The sequence below is a fragment of the Rhinoderma darwinii genome, chromosome 3 (genome assembly GCF_050947455.1).
Source record: "Rhinoderma darwinii isolate aRhiDar2 chromosome 3, aRhiDar2.hap1, whole genome shotgun sequence".
Lineage (NCBI taxonomy): Eukaryota > Metazoa > Chordata > Amphibia > Anura > Rhinodermatidae > Rhinoderma > Rhinoderma darwinii.
This window is the reverse complement of record NC_134689.1, coordinates 87,609,618-87,627,165: the sequence shown is the minus strand read 5'-3', so window position 1 is coordinate 87,627,165 and position 17,548 is coordinate 87,609,618. Positions and strand designations below refer to the sequence as shown.

Below are 17,548 nucleotides of genomic sequence, written 5' to 3'. Positions count from 1 at the left end.
TCGCCATCCTAATACCAGTTGGTAAGTGTCCTTCAGTGTTAATCTCAAAGTCTTCAATCTACAAGACAAAAGAGAATCAAATTAATAAACACATTAAAATCAATTTATAATATAATTACTCCTATTCCATACATCCAAAAAAAATATATAAAATTTTTCAGAGTAACGAATAAATAATGAATGGTACCATCAGGCAAGAGAACCCCAGGGTCCACAAAGGCACATCAAACAGGTGCCTTAAAAGGAGAAGGACAGACATCCAAAAGGTTACTCACACCCAAAAGTACTAACTGTACACATATAATCAGCGTTTGAATACATTCAAAGGATAATCCATGTTGAGACCATTAGGATGAAGGGAGTTAAGTTTATTAATCCATTGAACCTCCCGTTGTTTGAGGATCAGTTCCCTATTGCCCCCACGTTTAAGGGGGGGAACCCTATCAATAATACAGAATCGAAGCTGTTGCACGCTATGTCCCAACTCTATGAAGTGTCTAGGTACAGGAAGTTCAACTTTCTTCGTCCGAATGCTAGATTTATGGTTGTTCAGTCGCAACCTGCATTCAGTTGTAGTTTCACCCACATAAATCAGATTACACGGGCATAGTAGAATGTAAATGACAAAGTCACTTCGACATGTGTAATGTGAAGTGATTCTGTACGTTCTACCAGTGGTGGGATGTATGAAAGAACTACCCTTTAACATGATAGCGCAACTGTCACACGACAGACAAGGGAAACACCCATGGCGTGTCACATCATGTAGTCCACCTCTAACCCGACTGTTAACTGCACAGACGTCTGTCTTCACAAGTTTATCCCTCAAGAGGGGGGTGACTGAAATTCTACCACTCCATCATAATAATTGGACAAAATCCTCCAATGTCTCCTAATGATACCTGCAACATTAGAACTATAGATACTGAATGTAGAGGTCATAGGGAATCTGACAGCAGTCTGTCGATCCCTCCTACTATCCTGTCTCAATTGGATCCTATCAGTTTGTTGTACTCTCTGGATATGTTTTTTTAGGAGTCTATCCGGGTAACCTCTGTCCAGAAATTTACCCACAATCATGTCCAGTTTGTGGTCCAGGCATGTAGGGTCATCAACTATCCGTTTAACCCTCAATAATTGGCTATACGGTAGAGACCTGATCATCCCCCTCGGGTGGTGACTGTAAAAACTCAGTAGATTATTGCAATCTGTCTCCTTGACATACAGATCCGTCATAAGTTTGGAGTCCTGAATATAAACCCTAGTGTCTAAAAATTGGATACTAGTGTCAGACATTACCATGGTAAATTTAATATCAGAATCAATATCATTGAGATATTCAAAAAACCCATTGAGACCAAGCAGGTCACCCGTTCAAATAAGGAAGACGTCATCTATGTAACGCCACCACCCAAGTAGCGAGGTAAAGTGGTGGGATACATAGATCGACGTCTCCTCTAGGTCAGCCATCACAATGTTGGCATACGTAGGGGCCACATTTGACCCCATAGCCGTACCACGGAGTTGCATAAAAAACTCGTTGTTGAAGAGAAAATAGTTACAGGTTAGAACTATATCAAGGAGACCCATCAGGAATTCCCTGCATTCACCGGAGAACTCAGTGTTTCTAAGTGCTTTGTCCACACTGTTCATACCCCTCACGTGAGTGATAGAGGTGTATAAACTAGTCACATCAAATGAGACCAACCGGGCCCCATTAGGAACACTGATGTCACTGATTTTATTCAGGAAGTCCGACGTGTCCCTAATGTACGATCTAGCAGACACGGCGAACTTCCTCAAAATCTCATCAAGAAAGACTGCAAGAGGACAGAGCAGTGAATCCCTGCCCGAAACAATGGGTCTCCCAGGGGGATTGGTGATACTCTTGTGTATTTTAGGTAGACAGTACAGTATGGGTGTTATTGGATAAAGCGGTGTTAAGTAAGTATACAGATCTCTGTCAATCATATCATTTGCAAAAGCATTGTCAACCAGCACTCTAATACGTTTCTGAATGTCCCTCACAGGGTCAATCGAGATTCTCCTATAGACCTCTATATCATTGAGTTGTCTATAGACTTCATTTAGATACAGGGTTCGGTCCAGAATGACAACCGCACCCCCTTTATCCGCGGGTTTAATAATGAGGTCATCATTACGGACCAATTTATCAAAACCTACTTTCTCTTTAATAGACAAATTGTGTCGGGTATGCATAGATATACCAGAGCAACATTCCTGTTTAAATTCTGAAACATCTTTTAGCACTGATGCAATAAACGTTTCAACCACCTGCAAACATGCAGGGGGCTGGAAGTTGCTCCTATTGGACAAACCCCAATGTTTGAGGCATAATTCTATATCTGGCCCTGGATTACTATTCATCACCGGAATAGGCTGTTGGGAAAACCAAGTCTTCATCCTAACTGACCTGAAAAAATTATTCAGGTCAATATCAAGTTGCAGCCAGTCCATGTTTTGAATAGGGCAGAACGATAACCCCTTATGCAAAACCGACAATTCATCAACAGATAAAGTATAATCAGAAACATTTACCACTAATTGGTGGTCACAGGAGACCGCTTTTTCACTTGTGCCATCGATCTTAGCTGTTTGATATTCTTGCTTCTTACATCCCCGCCTGTATTTTCTGCCACCTCTCCTTGTACAAGCTGACTTTGCTCTGGTACGCTGGTTGCTTCCCCTAAAAAATCAGCCGTAGGGGAGTCCCTATTCCTTTGAAATCGTCCTTTTGTGTACACATATATATGTGTGTGTGTGTACACATATATATGTGTGTGTGTACACATATATATGTGTGTGTGTGTACACATATGTGTGTGTGTGTGTGTGTGTGTGTGTGTGTGTGTGTGTGTGTGTGTGTACACATATATGTGTGTGTGTACACATATATGTGTGTGTGTGTGTGTGTGTGTACACGTGTGTGTGTGTACACATATATGTGTGTGTGTGTGTGTGTACACATATATATGTGTGTGTGTGTGTGTGTGTGTGTGTGTGTACAAATATATGTGTGTGTGTGTACACATATGTGTGTGTGTGTGTGTACACATATATGTGTGTGTGTGTACACATATATATATGTGTGTGTGTGTGTGTGTACACATATGTGTGTGTGTGTGTGTGTGTGTGTACACATATGTGTGTGTGTGTGTACACATATGTGTGTGTGTGTGTGTACACATATGTGTGTGTGTGTACACATATGTGTGTGTGTGTACACATATGTGTGTGTGTGTACACATATGTGTGTGTGTGTGTACACATATGTGTGTGTGTACACATATATATGTGTGTGTGTACACATATGTGTGTGTGTGTACACATATATATGTGTGTGTGTACACATATATATGTGTGTGTGTACACATATATATGTGTGTGTGTACACATATGTGTGTGTGTGTGTACACATATATATGTGTGTGTGTACACATATGTGTGTGTGTGTGTACACATATATATATATATATATATATGTGTGTGTGTGTGTACACATATATGTGTGTGTGTGTGTGTGTACACATATATGTGTGTGTGTGTGTGTGTGTGTGTACACATATATATGTGTGTGTGTGTGTGTGTGTGTGTGTGTACACATATATATGTGTGTGTGTGTGTGTGTGTGTGTGTGTGTGTGTGTGTATATATATGTGTTTGTGTGTGTGTGTATACACTACCGTTCAAAAGTTTGGGGTCACCCAGACAATTTTGTGTTTTCCATAAAAGCTCACACTTATATTTATCAAATGAGTTACAAAATGACTAGAATATATAGTCAAGACATTGACAAGGTTAGAAATAATGATTTTTATTTAAAATAATAATTTTCTCCTTCAAACTTTGCTTTCGTCAAAGAATGCTCCATTTGCAGCCATTCCAGCATTGCAGACCTTTGGCATTCTAGCTGTTAATTTGCTGAGGTAATCGGGAGAAATTTCACCCCATGCTTCCAGAAGCCCCTCCCACAAGTTGGATTGGCATGATGGGCACTTCTTGCGTACCATACGGTCAAGCTGCTCCCACAACAGCTCTATGGGGTTGAGATCTGGTGACTGCGCTGGCCACTCCATTACAGATAGAATACCAGCTGCCTGCTTCTTCCTTAAAGGGAATGTGTTGCCAGAAAAACATGTTTTTTTTTAAAAAATTAAACATTTAGTGTGTGGGTGATTAAACATTGTTCAAATTTTTTTTATTTTTTTCGCGAGTCAGGAAATATTATAAATTTTTTCTAATTTATAATACTACCCATTTTTGGTCACTAGATGGAGCTAGTTCCCAAAATTGCAGCATTGCAACATTGGGTTAAAAGCCCTCGCTCTAGTGAGCTCTCAGCATCCCCCCCTCCTTTATCCTGGCTAGTGCCGGGATAAACGAGGGGTTTGAAAGGTTTAACCTCCTACACTGTGTGTCGCCATTTTTTGAGGTAACCCACAGTGTAGTAGGTTTACATACAGTAGTAAACACACACAAACACTAACATACATTGAAATCTCTTACCTGCTCCTGCCGCCGCGGCTCCGTCCGCTCCGTTTGCTGCCGCTGTTCCATGTGCACAAGTCCGGAAGCCGCGACCGGAAGTAGTAATATTACTGTCCGGCCGCGACTTCCGGTCCACAGGAAAATGGCGCCGGACGGCGCCAATTTCGAATAGGACTGTGTGGGAGCGGCGCATGCGCAGTTCCCACACAGACGCCGTACACGGCAGTCAATGGGACGGGAGCCGTTCGCAGTCCCTATGGGACACATCGGCACCAGAGGCTACAGATGATTCTGCAGCAGCATCGGCGTTTGCAGGTAAGTCGTTGTAGCTACTTACCTGCAAACGCTGATGCTGCTGCAGAATCAACTGTAGCCTCTGGTGCCGATGTACGCACATAATACACGCCCAGTTGTACTTTTACTTTTCAACACGCCCAGTTGTACTTTTGCAAGCCTCATTTGCATAAATACTAAAATGGTCATAACTTGGCCAAAAATGCTCGTTTTTTTAAAAATAAAAACGTTACTGTAATCTACATTGCAGCGCCTATCTGCTGCAATAGCAGATAGGGGTTGCAAAATCTGGTGACAGAGCCTCTTTAAATAGTTCTTGATTAATTTGGAGGTGTGCTTTGGGTCATTGTCCTGTTGTAGGATGAAATTGGCTCCAATCAAGCGCTGTCCACAGGGTATGGCATGGCGTTGCAAAATGGAGTGATAGCCTTCCTTATTCAAAATCCCTTTTACCTTGTACAAATCTCCCACTTTACCAGCACCAAAGCAACCCCAGACCATCACATTACCTCCACCATGCTTGACAGATGGCGTCAGGCACTCTTCCAGCATCTTTTCAGTTGTTCTGCGTCTCAATCTTCCTCTGTCCAATGTCTGTGTGCTTTTGCCCATATTAATATTTTCCTTTTATTAGCCAGTCTCAGATATGGCTTTTTCTTTGCCACTCTGCCCTGAAGGCCAGAATCCCGGAGTCGCCTCTTCACTGTAGACGTTGACACTGGCGTTTTGCGGATACTATTTAATGAAGCTGCCAGTTGAGGACCTGTGAGGCGTCTGTTTCTCAAACTAGAGACTCTAATGTACTTGTCTTGTTGCTCAGTTGTGCAGCGGGGCCTCCCACTGCTCTTTCTACTCTGGTTAGAGCCTGTTTGTGCTGTCCTCTGAAGGAAGTAGTACACACCGTTGTAGGAAATCTTCAGCTTCTTGGCAATTTCTCGCATGGAATAGCCTTAATTTCTAAGAACAAGAATAGACTGTAGAGTTTCACATGAAAGCTCTTTTTTTCTAGCCGTTTTGAGAGTTTAATCGAACCCACAAATGTAATGCTCCAGATTCTCAACTAGCTCAAAGGAAGGTCCGTTTTATAGCTCCTCTAAACAGCAAAACTGTTTACAGCGGTGCTAACATAATTGCACAAGGGTTTTCAAGTGTTTTCTAATCATCCATTAGCCTTCTAACACAGTTAGCAAACACAATGTAGCATTAGAACACTGGAGTGATGGTTGCTGGAAATGGGCCTCTATACACCTATGTAGATATTGCATTAAAAACCAGACGTTTGCAGCTAGAATAGTCATTTAGCACATTAACAATGTATAGAGTGTATTTCTGATTAATTTAATGTTATCTTCATTGAAAAAAACTGTGCTTTTCTTTCAAAAATAAGGAAATCTCTAAGTGACCCTAAACTTTTGATTGTGTGTGTGTGTATATATATGTGTGTGTATATGTATATATATATGTGTGTGTGTGTGTGTGTGTGTGTGTGTATACATATATGTGTGTGTGTGTGTGTGTATATATATATATATATGTATGTGTGTGTGTGTGTGTATATGTCTATATGTGTGTGTGTGTATATATATATATATATATATATAATGTGTGTGTGTGTATGCATGTATGTTCTGGAGAACCCCTTTAAACTCCAGTTGCTCAATAGCTGGTATTTAATCTTATTATATTTTTTAAATATAGGTCTCATAAGAGAAGCTTCGCACCCAGAAGATAGAATCAGGTAATCGATTTAGTTTGTTATACTAATGATTAGAGATGAGCATATTTTTTGCCTGAGTTTCGTCATTTTCAGCCGTTAGGATGCCTTGGTTAAATCGACATTATAGATTTGAGATGGGCCGAGTGAAGGTTCATCAGTCTGTCTTTTTTCTGCTGCTGTTAAGCGCTGCCTCGGGAAGGGCTTAACTGAAGCCTTTAAAAATGACAGTATTGCAGTGCAAAGTACCAGTGATCTGACGGTCGCTGGTTCAAATTCCCTAGTGGGTCTAAAGTGTTAAAAACGGTGTATAAAAAATAAAATATTAAACATTCAAAAATCTTTTCCCATTTTTCCTCTTGAGTATTGTAAAAGATACTCCATCTTACTGGGCAGGCTCCATTTGGAGTTTTGACTTCACACTTTGTCTAGTTTTTACAAGATACACACGTTTGCTTTGGTGAATGCTGGCCTTGGTCGCAAAGTGTGGCTGAAACATCCGCTTAGCTGCGTAACTTTTTTCCAGTTTTTGTTTTTTGTATTATTTTTTCCCATGCTAGGGACTTCTTTAGGACGTCCCATGTTTCCTTTCTCACTCAATGACACAAAGGAGAAAAGTGGATTCTTTTTACTCACCATGAACCCGCTTTCTCGTAGTAGTTCATTGGGGGACACGGCATCCTCCCATATTTGTTTGAGGTTCACATTACCTGTTTGGTTCTTTAGTTCTGTTTTTTTTTACATGTTTTTCTTCTCCATCTGTTGGGGTACAAATTAATCGCCTCCTTGATCACCACTATTGGTCAGTCAGTGAGTAACTGTCCAATAGCGCCGATCGATGTCTAAACTTCCTCTCCCTGACATCACATCCTGCCGCACCCGCCCTGAACGCCTCTGTTGGAGATAGCGATGCGTTCAGAGCGGTTGTGAGAAGAGCAAAGTCTAAAAACAACTTTTTTCTGCATCCCACCTCTCCCATCCACTACCCACTCCTGTACCCTTCCTCCTTGTGTTCCCCCCATGTTTTTGATCAGTGATCTCCTATCATTGACCACTTCTTAGTCTTCAGGACCAATTTCTTGGTCCCTGGGGATTATTATTATTTTTTTCTTTATAAAATATATAAAACAAAAAAAAAAAGTTAATTTAGACAATTTAACTAGTTACTTTACTATTAGGGTTAGTTAGTGTCAGGGAACCGTCAAAAAGCGTTAGGTATAGCGTCAGGGAATTTAGCGTCCGGAATCCGTCACCGTAGTTAGATCTAGCGTTAGGGGTCCATCACCGTAGTTAGGTTTAGCGTCAGGGAAGCTCGGAATAATCTAGTTAGGTTTAGTGTCAGGGAATAGTCGTAGTTAGATTGTCTCAGGGAAGTTCAAATAAAATCTAGTTGGGTTTAGTGTTGGGAACCCTCGCCCTAGTTATGTTTAGTCTCAGGGAAGCCCACTTGTTATATAAAGACACAATTTTTTTGGGCTGTTTTAGGTAGCAGCCTATTGCTCCTAGTTAGGGAAGCAAACCAACATGTCCTAACGGACATTTAGTGCTGAAGAGGCATATTAATTTCTTGCCTCCGACACAGACTCGTCGGATGGTGAGACTTTTATTTATCCACCTCCTCATCCAATGATGAAGAGGAGGAACCCCCTAGGAGACGCCCCAGGACCACCACTACAGCTGAAACCCCCGAGCGAAATGACCCCGCCGCAGTTGAAACCCCCGAGCAAACTGACCCCTCCACAGTTGAAACCTCAGAGCGAAGTGACCCCATTTGGACCCCCACACCAGACATTTATCAACCCCAAATCCCAGAGTACACAGGCAGCTCAGAGATAAATTTTAATACGGCAGGTTCTTCTTCACTGATGACTTTATAGAGCTTATGGTCTCCCAGACAAATTTATATGCCCAACTGTATATTACTAAGAACCCCACATCATTTTATGCCCAATCCCACAGGTGGACCCCTGTAGACGCAGCAGAGTTGGACAAGTTCTGGGAACTTCACTTGAACATGGGGCTTCTGAAAAAGCCGTCCATTAGGACCTACTGGAGTACGGACATCTTATACGACACCCCGATGTACTGTATGGCCATGTCCATGATGCATTATGAGTCAATACTTAGCTTCTCACATTATACTGATAATGAGTAGTACCCACCCAGAGATGACTCCAGTTTTGACAGTTTGTATAAACTGAGACCCCTATTAGACCATTTCAGTGCCCGGTTTGCCCAAGCATGCACCCCGAGAAGTGTATTTCTATTGATGAGTCCTTGGTACATTTTAAAGGGAGGCTTCAATTCCGCCAGTACCTGCCTAGTAAGAGGGCAAGGTATGACGTGAAGATGTATAAGCTGTGCGAGAGTGCATAAGGGTATACCTACAAATTTAGGATATATGAAGGGAAGGACAGCAGTATTCAGCCCCCAGAATGCCCCCCCTTACTTGGAGTTAATGCAAAAATTGTGTGGGATTTGGTGCACCCACTGCTGGACCAGGGTTACCACCTCTTCCTGGATAATTTTTATACGAGCGTCCCACTCTTCAAGTGCCTCGCTTCCAGAAGTACTGTGGCAAAAAATCTGAGAGGCCTCCCTAAAACACTGCTTGGGAAATACACTCAGAAGTGGTGAGAGCAGGGCACATTCTAGCAGGAACATATTGTGTGTCAAGTACAAGAGAGATGTCCTTGTATTGACAACAATACATGGCCACACCAGTACCCATTTACCTGTACAAGGTACCAGTACAGAGCGCCCCAAACCAGACTGCATCCTGGACTACAATAGGTACGTGGGAGGGGTCGACTTGTCAGATAAAGTCCTGAAGCCCTACAATGCCAATGCGGAAATCGAGGGTGTGGTATAAGAAACTGGCCGTGCACATGATACAGATGGCATTCTACAATGCGTACGTGCTACGTGTGCAGGCCAGAGGGGAACTTTCCTGGAATTTCAAGAGGTGGTTATCAAGAACCTAATCTTTAGGGACCAGGAAGGGGGGGGGGGGAGCACCCAGTACTTCTGGAGGCGAGGCCACACGCATCATACCAGGACAACACTTTCCAGGAGAAGTTCCCTAAACTGGCAAGAAGGGAAAAAGTCAAGAGGTGCAAAGTCTGCTATAAGAGGGGGATAAGGAAGGACACAATATACCAATGCGACACGTGTCCCGAAAAACCAGAGCTCTGTATGAAAGATTGTTTTAGAATTCATCATACATTCCCTGAATATATATATCTATATATATATATATATATATATGTATATATATATATATATTTATTTGCAAATCTCACTTCACCATCTGCCCATTATCTTTTACACCGTACCTGTGGGGTCAATATGCTCACTACACCTCTAGATGAATGTCTTAAGGGGTGTAGTTTTTAAGATTGGGTTACTTCTCGGGGGTTTCAACTGTACTGGTACCTCCAGGGGCTTCTGCGTACATGACTTAGCACCAGAAAAACTCCAGTAGGCCAAATGGTGGTCCTTTCCTTCTGAGCCCTGCTGTGTTCCCAGGCAGCTGATAACCGCCACATTAAGGGTATCCGGGAGAGCCCACATTAGTTTCTGGGGTATATATCTCCGGTGACACATGCTGGGCACAGTATATCGGACACTGACATCGGGTGTATATATATATATATATATATATATATATATATATATATATATATATATATACATACATACATAAAATTGCAAATCTCACTTTGCACCATCTGCTGCGCATTATCTTTTAAACAGTACCTGTGGGGTTAAAATGCTCACTACACCTCTAGATTCATGTCTTAAGGGGTGTAGTTTTTAAAATGGAGTCACTTCTGGTGGGTTTCCATTGTTTTGATACCTCTGGGGCTCTGCAGATGCGACATGGCACTCGAAAACCAATGCAACAAAATCTGGACTAACACAGCGCTCCTTTCCTTCTGAGCCCTCCCATGGGCCCAAACAGCAGTTTATCACCACATATGGGGCATTGCCGCACTCCGGACAAATTGGGCAACAAAATGGGGTATTTTGTTCCCTGTGAAAATAAGAAATTTTGATTAAAAAATGATTTTTTTTTAAATTTCACAGCCCAATTCAAATACGTGCTGTGAAAAAATTGTGCTGTCAAAATTGTAACAACCTAAATTAATTCCTTGAGGGGTGTAGTTTCCAAAATGGCGTCACTTTTGGGGGATTCCTACTGTTTTGGCACCTCAACACCTCTTCAAACCTGGCATGCTGCCTAAAATATATTCTAATAAAAAAGAGGCCCCAAAATGCACTAGGTGCTTCTTTGCTTCTGGGGCCTGTGTTTTAGTCCACGAGCACACTAGAGCCACATGTGGGACATTTCTAAAAACTGCAGAATCTGGACAATACATATTTAGTAGTGTTTCTCTGGTAAAACCTTCTGTGTTATAGAAAAAATGGAATAAAATTGAAATTCGGCAAGAAAAATTAAATCTGCAAATTTCACCTCCACTTTGCCTTAATTCCTGTGAAATGCCTAAAGGGTTAAAAAAAACTTTCTAAATGCGGTTTTGAATACTTTGAGGGGTCTAGGTTTTAAAATGTGGTTTTTATGGGGGTTTCTATTTCATAGGCCCCTCAGTCACTTCAGAACTGAACAGGTACCTTAATAAAAAGGCTTTTGACATTTTCTTAAAAATATGAGAAATTGCTGTTTATGTTGTAAGCCTTGTAACGTCCAAGAAAAATAAAAGAATGTTCAAAGAACGATGCCAATCTAAAGTAGACATATGGGAAATGTTAATTAGTAACTATTTTGTCTGGTATAACCATCTGCCATACAAGCAGATGCATTTAAATTCAGAAAAATGCTATTTCTTCTAAATTTTCTCTAAATTTAGCAGTTTTTCACAAATAAACACTGAATATATCGACCAAATTTTACCACTAACAAAAAGCCCAATGTCTCACGAGAAAACATTCTCAGAATCACTTGGATAGGTTTAAGCATTCCGAAGTTATTACCACATAAAATGAAATATGTCCTATTTAAAAAATGGGCTCTGAGACTTAAGGCGCAAACTAGGCTGCGTCCTTAATGGGTTAATGTGTAGTTGTATAATATGTTTTTAAGGGCCTCTTCACATCACCGTTCGCTTTCCCTTCCGGGGCTTCCGTCGGGTGAACCCCGCAACGGAAAGTGAAAGTGAAACCACAGCTTCCGTTTCAGTCACCATTGATATCAATGGTGACGGAAACATCACTAATTGTTTCCGTTCGTCACTATTCTGGCAGGTTTCCGTTTTTACGACGGAATCAATAGCGGAGTCGACTGCGCTATTGATTCCGTCGGGAAACCGGAAACCTGCCGGAATGGTGACGAACGGAAACCATTAGCAATGTTTCCGTCACCATTGATATCAATGGTGACTGAAACGGAAGCTGTGGTTTCACTTTCCGCTGCGGGGTTCACCCGACGGAAACCTCCAACGGAACCCTGGAACGGAAAGCGTATGCTGATGTGAACAGGCCCTAAGAACGATTTTGTTGCACACGCAATATTACGTTTTAAAAAACAAAAATCTTTTTTCCATTTCAGTTCCATGATACAATTGGAACATTTGCGGAAGGATTGTGCTGCTACTTCTAATTTAGTATCAGGTACCGAACGCTGATCATACACAAGTAACCAGCAATGTGCATGCTTCAGTGAGACAATGAGTATATCAGTATGTATACACTGCTTATTTTCAGGCTTATTTTGCATAGTAAAACTCTTCAAAATGCACTTTAACCCCTTAACGCCGAAGGACGGATATATCCGTCCTCAGCAGCTGCTCGTTCGCGCAGGAGGACGGATATATCCGTCCTGTGATCGCGCGGGTACTGCCAGTGTACCCACGCGATCAGCGGCAGGAGCACGGCTGTTATACACAGCCTGGCTCCTGCTGCAACTGCCGGAATCGAAGCGCGCGCCGATTCCGGCAGTTTAACCCATTAAATGCCGCTGTCAATAGTGACAGCGGCATTTAATGTGTTTGACAGAGGGGGGAGCTCCCTCTGTCACCCCATCGGCGCCCCCGCAAACAAATCGCGGGTCGCCGTCGGGTTTCCATGACAGCCGGGGGTCTAACAAAGACCCCCAGGTCTGTCTTCAGCATCTGCCTGTTAGGCGATGCCAGAGGCATGACCTAACAGGTTGCCTGTCAGTTTTACACTGACAGGCAATAATGCTTTGGTATACTAAGTATACCAAAGCATTATATATGCGATCGGCACATCGCATAGTGAAGTCCCCTGGTGGGACTAAAAAAAATAAATGTAAAACAGTTAAATAAAGTTTGTGAAAAAAAAAATAAAAAATTACAGTCAAAGTCAAATAAAACTACTTTTTTGCCCCAAAAAGTGGTTTTATTTAATAAAACGGTCAAAACAAATCACACATACACATATATGGTATCCCCGCGATCGTAACAACTTGACCAATAAAATGAACACATTAATTAAACCGCCGGATGAACGGCGTCCAAAGAAAACGCAAAAAACAACGGCAAAATTCTCTTTTCTCCCATTCCCCCCATAAAAAATAAAATAAAAGTTAATCTATAAGTCCTATGTACCCCAAAATAGTACTAATGAAAACTACACATTGTCCCGCAAAAATCAAGCCCACGTACGGCCACATCGACGGAAAAATAAAAAAATGACGGCTCATGGAACGCGGCGATGCAAAAACAAGTAATTTTTTTCTAAAAGGGTTTCTATTGTGCAAACGTAGAAAAAACATATAAAACCTTTACATATTTGGTATCCCCGTAATCGTGCCGACTCATAGAATAAAGTTAACATGTTATTTACGCTGCATAGTAAACGGCGTAAATTTATAACGTGAAAATTAATGCTGGAATAGCTGCTTATTTTCAATTCTCTCCTAAAATAAAGTTAATAAAAGTTAATCAATATATTGTAAGCATCTAAAAATGGTACAATTACAAAATACAACTCGTCCCGGAAAAAAACAAGCCCTTATACGGCTATGTCGACGTAATAAAAAAAGAGTTACGACTCTTGGAATGCGACAGTGAAAAAACAAGAAATAATCCTTGGTCATTAACGTGCAAAATGACCCGGTCATTAAGGGGTTAAATATGTCCTCAAACAGCTTCCCATTGATTTCAATAAATAAATACACTAGTTCATATGATGAGACTTATTTTTATGTTGCTGAATTAAAAGAAACCTCTGCATTCAGAGGCGGTTTCCTCTTGAAATCAGCCTCCTATTTTTCTGCCTGAATATATACCGTGTGAACACCCTAAATGGCTACTTACATTGGACTACTGATTTGGTTTCCTTTGCATTTTTCCAACTAACTGGTATAAAGGAACCTGTATATAGGCTACTTAGCGAAGATTCTTCTTATTAGTTCATTTTCCATCATGCTGAAATAGAAAGCCTATTAACTAGTACTCTTCTACTTGAAAAAAAATTTCCTCATCAATATATTTGTCACATTGCTTGTTTTTTCTGAAATTTCTATTTAGGAAAACAGTTACGTAAAATTATGAAGATAGACCTCAAAAACCATGCATATCCAAGAACATGTGTTAGCGCTACATCACAAGCAAAGGTACTCTGGTGGTATAATAGATTTGCATATCCTCTTGTCAAATGAGATTCGGTGTGGATAAATGTAGTTATAGGTCTATAAGCCCGCTATGTACGCTGCAGGACTTTTTTTTTTTTTTTGTGTTAATACTGACGCCCTTGTCACTTAACCAATTAGATGCCAGGTTCAATAGCGACCACGGCATCTAAACTTTCTAAAAGAAGGGAATGGGGCCTCTGTTATCCCTAGGTCTTTAAAGGGTTTCCCCACTAAGAACATTTATAACTTTTCCATAGAATAGGTGATAAATGTCTGATCGCTGGGGGACCCACCAATCACTAGAATGGGGGTCCTGAGACACCGCTTCTCTTCACTGCATGATCACAATGAGCGAGGCTTTTAAGTAGAGCGATGCTCACGCATGTGCCCTGCGACTCCATTCAATGTGGATGGGCCAACTGAGACAGCTGAGCGTTGTACTCGGCTTTCTCCATTGGGTCAATGGAGACAGCTGAGTACAACGCTCAGCTGTCTCAGTTGGCCCATCCACATTGAATGGAGTCGCAGGGCACATGCGTGAGCATCGCTCTACTTAAAAGCCTCGCTATAGATATTAAAAGGAGTGGCGAGGCACATGCGCGACAGTCGCTCCATTTATAACTCTCCTCACTGTGATCACCAGTGGTGGGACTGGCAGTGATCATACATTTATCATCTTACCTGTGGAATACCCTTTTAATAGGAGACCGTTTAAAGAATTGCGTTGTGTGGTACCAGTGATCTAATTGTCGCATGTTAGACTACTCATGGGAAACTAAAAAAATTTAAAATGTAATAAAGCTTTTATTATAGAAAAAAATGTTCAGTAAAAAAAAAACTTTTTCCCATTTTATAAATAAAATGTCAAAATAATCATGAGTTGTACCGCCACGCCCGTAAGTCTGAACTAATATAAATCAAAATAGAATGTTATTTATTCCACACGGTAAGCACCGTAAAATAAAAGGCCAGAATTGCGTTATTTTGGTCATCTCCATTAAAATGTGATCAAAAGGACATATGTACTCCAAAATGGAAAAAAAAATACAGCTCGCCCCACAAAAACTAAGCCTTCACGTTGTTCCATCGACAAGAAAATTAAAGTTATGGGTCTCAAAATATGTTGAATGTTTTTTTGTTTTTTTTTAACACAAAATATTATATTAATATGGTATCTTTGTAATGGAGCAAACCTGCAGAATAAGGCCTCAAAATTCATGACCTGCATGTACTTTCATGCCGCATTTTTTGCCTGCGGCCATTGAGCACCACGTGCAAGAAAAGCCAGGAAAAGCGTGTTCTCTGCCTCCCATTGATTTCAACTGGGAGGTCAGAGGCGAAACCGCAGCTTGCTCTTTTTTTTATTTACTGCATGTGGCTAAAAGCCCCTGCGGGAAAAACTCTGGCCGTTTTTTGGCGTGGATTCAGACACTGTTTCCACGTCAAATTTAGCGTATAAAAACTCAGCGTTAGGCCCCATACACACGAACGTAAAAACGCCCGTAATCACGGGCCGGAATTACGGGCCCATAGACTTCTATTGGCCACGGGTACCTTCTTGTATACTTACATAGAAGTCTATGGGGCTCCCGTAATTACGAGTGACAACGTGTGACAACGTAAATACGGAAGCGTTGCTAGGCGACGTCGGGATAGTCACTGTCCAGAGTGCTGAAAGAGTTAAACCATCGGCAGTAACTCTTTCAGCACCCTGGGCAGTGACTTCCGATCACAATATAGATTGTGTAAAAAAAAATAGATCATACTTACCCAGAACTCCCTGCTTCTTTCTCCAGTCCGGCCTCCCGGGATGACGTTTCAGCCCATGTGACCGCTGCAGCCAATCACAGGCCTCAGCGATCACATGGACTGCCGCGTCATCCAGGGAGGTCGGGCTGGATGTCGAAAGAGGGACGAGTCACCAAGACAACGGCCGGGTAAGTATGAATTTCTTTTACTTTTACTACGGAAAGGGCTGCCCCTTCTCTTTATCCTGCACTGATAGAGAGAAGGGGCTGCCGATTAGTGCAGTGCAATTTTGCAGCGAAAACTTTCCCGTAAATACGGGTGGAATACTGGTGACACCGGACTAGTATTTACGGGCACGGGTCTGTAAATACTGGTGCAATACGGGTCGAATACGTGTGACCAAGGACCCGTATTTACACCAGAATTTACGGGAGGAAAAAAATACGTTCGTGTGCATGAGGCCTTAACTGTGCCTAAAGTTAACATGTAAGTTTAACGCACGGCGATTATCATAAAAACTTAACCCAGAAAACAATAGAGGAATTGCTGTTTTTTCCATTCCACCCCACAAAATTATTTTAAAAGGTTTCTCAATAATTTCCGTATTTTTCGGATTATAAAACGCAGTTTTTAGCAAGAATAAGTCTTGCTAAAAAGTCCCTACGTATTATAGTCGGCAGTGAAAGGGATCCGGCAGCGACGGGCCCCCTGGCCGCTTCTTACTTAACCCCTTCCCGACCCATGATGTGCCAGCACATCATGGAGCGAGAAGGGGATGATTGGAGCAGGCTCACGAGCTCCATACACTGCAGGTATCACCTGTGTTTTACAGCTGACACGCTGCTCTAACGGCCAGGTGCGGCGATTGCGCTGTTCCTGGGAGCTTAACTAGTTAAATGCCATTGGTAGGGGGTGCCTCGGAGGTAACTGGACACGGTGAGCTAGCAGATGCAGGCGGGTGCCGGATTACTGGAAGCAGGCGGGTGCCGGATTACTGGAAGCAGGCGGGTGCCGGATTACTGGAAGCAGGCGGGTGCCGGATTACTGGAAGCAGGCGGGTGCCGGATTACTGGAAGCAGGCGGGTGCCGGATTACTGGAAGCAGGCGGGTGCCGGATTACTGGAAGCAGGCGGGTGCCGGATTACTGGAAGCAGGCGGGTGCCGGATTACTGGAAGCAGGCGGGTGCCGGATTACTGGAAGCAGGCGGGTGCCGGATTACTGGAAGCAGGCGGGTGCCGGATTACTGGAAGCAGGCGGGTGCCGGATTACTGGAAGCAGGCGGGTGCCGGATTACTGGAAGCAGGCGGGTGCCGGATTACTGGAAGCAGGCGGGTGCCGGATTACTGGAAGCAGGCGGGTGCCGGATTACTGGAAGCAGGCGGGTGCCGGATTACTGGAAGCAGGCGGGTGCCGGATTACTGGAAGCAGGCGGGTGCCGGATTACTGGAAGCAGGCGGGTGCCGGATTACTGGAAGCAGGCGGGTGCCGGATTACTGGAAGCAGGCGGGTGCCGGATTACTGGAAGCAGGCGGGTGCCGGATTACTGGAAGCAGGCGGGTGCCGGATTACTGGAAGCAGGCGGGTGCCGGATTACTGGAAGCAGGCGGGTGCCGGATTACTGGAAGCAGGCCCCGGAGTACAGGATACCGGACCGGTCACGGAC

The 17,548-nt window shown here is 42.7% G+C and overlaps 1 protein-coding gene and 1 long non-coding RNA gene across 2 annotated transcripts in view; both read left to right on the top strand.

Moving 5' to 3' along the window:
* LOC142750375 (uncharacterized) overlaps positions 1-17,548 on the top strand; it is a 468,269-nt gene that overhangs the window by 99,308 nt on the left and 351,413 nt on the right. The window lies entirely within an intron of this gene.
* Positions 6,500-17,548, top strand: part of LOC142751021 (uncharacterized) — a 39,994-nt gene continuing 28,945 nt past the window's right edge. Inside the window, exons 1-3 of the long non-coding RNA XR_012882682.1 lie at positions 6,500-6,541; positions 12,087-12,148; positions 14,032-14,117. This is a non-coding gene — a long non-coding RNA (uncharacterized LOC142751021). The remainder of the gene's footprint in view (positions 6,542-12,086; positions 12,149-14,031; positions 14,118-17,548) is intronic.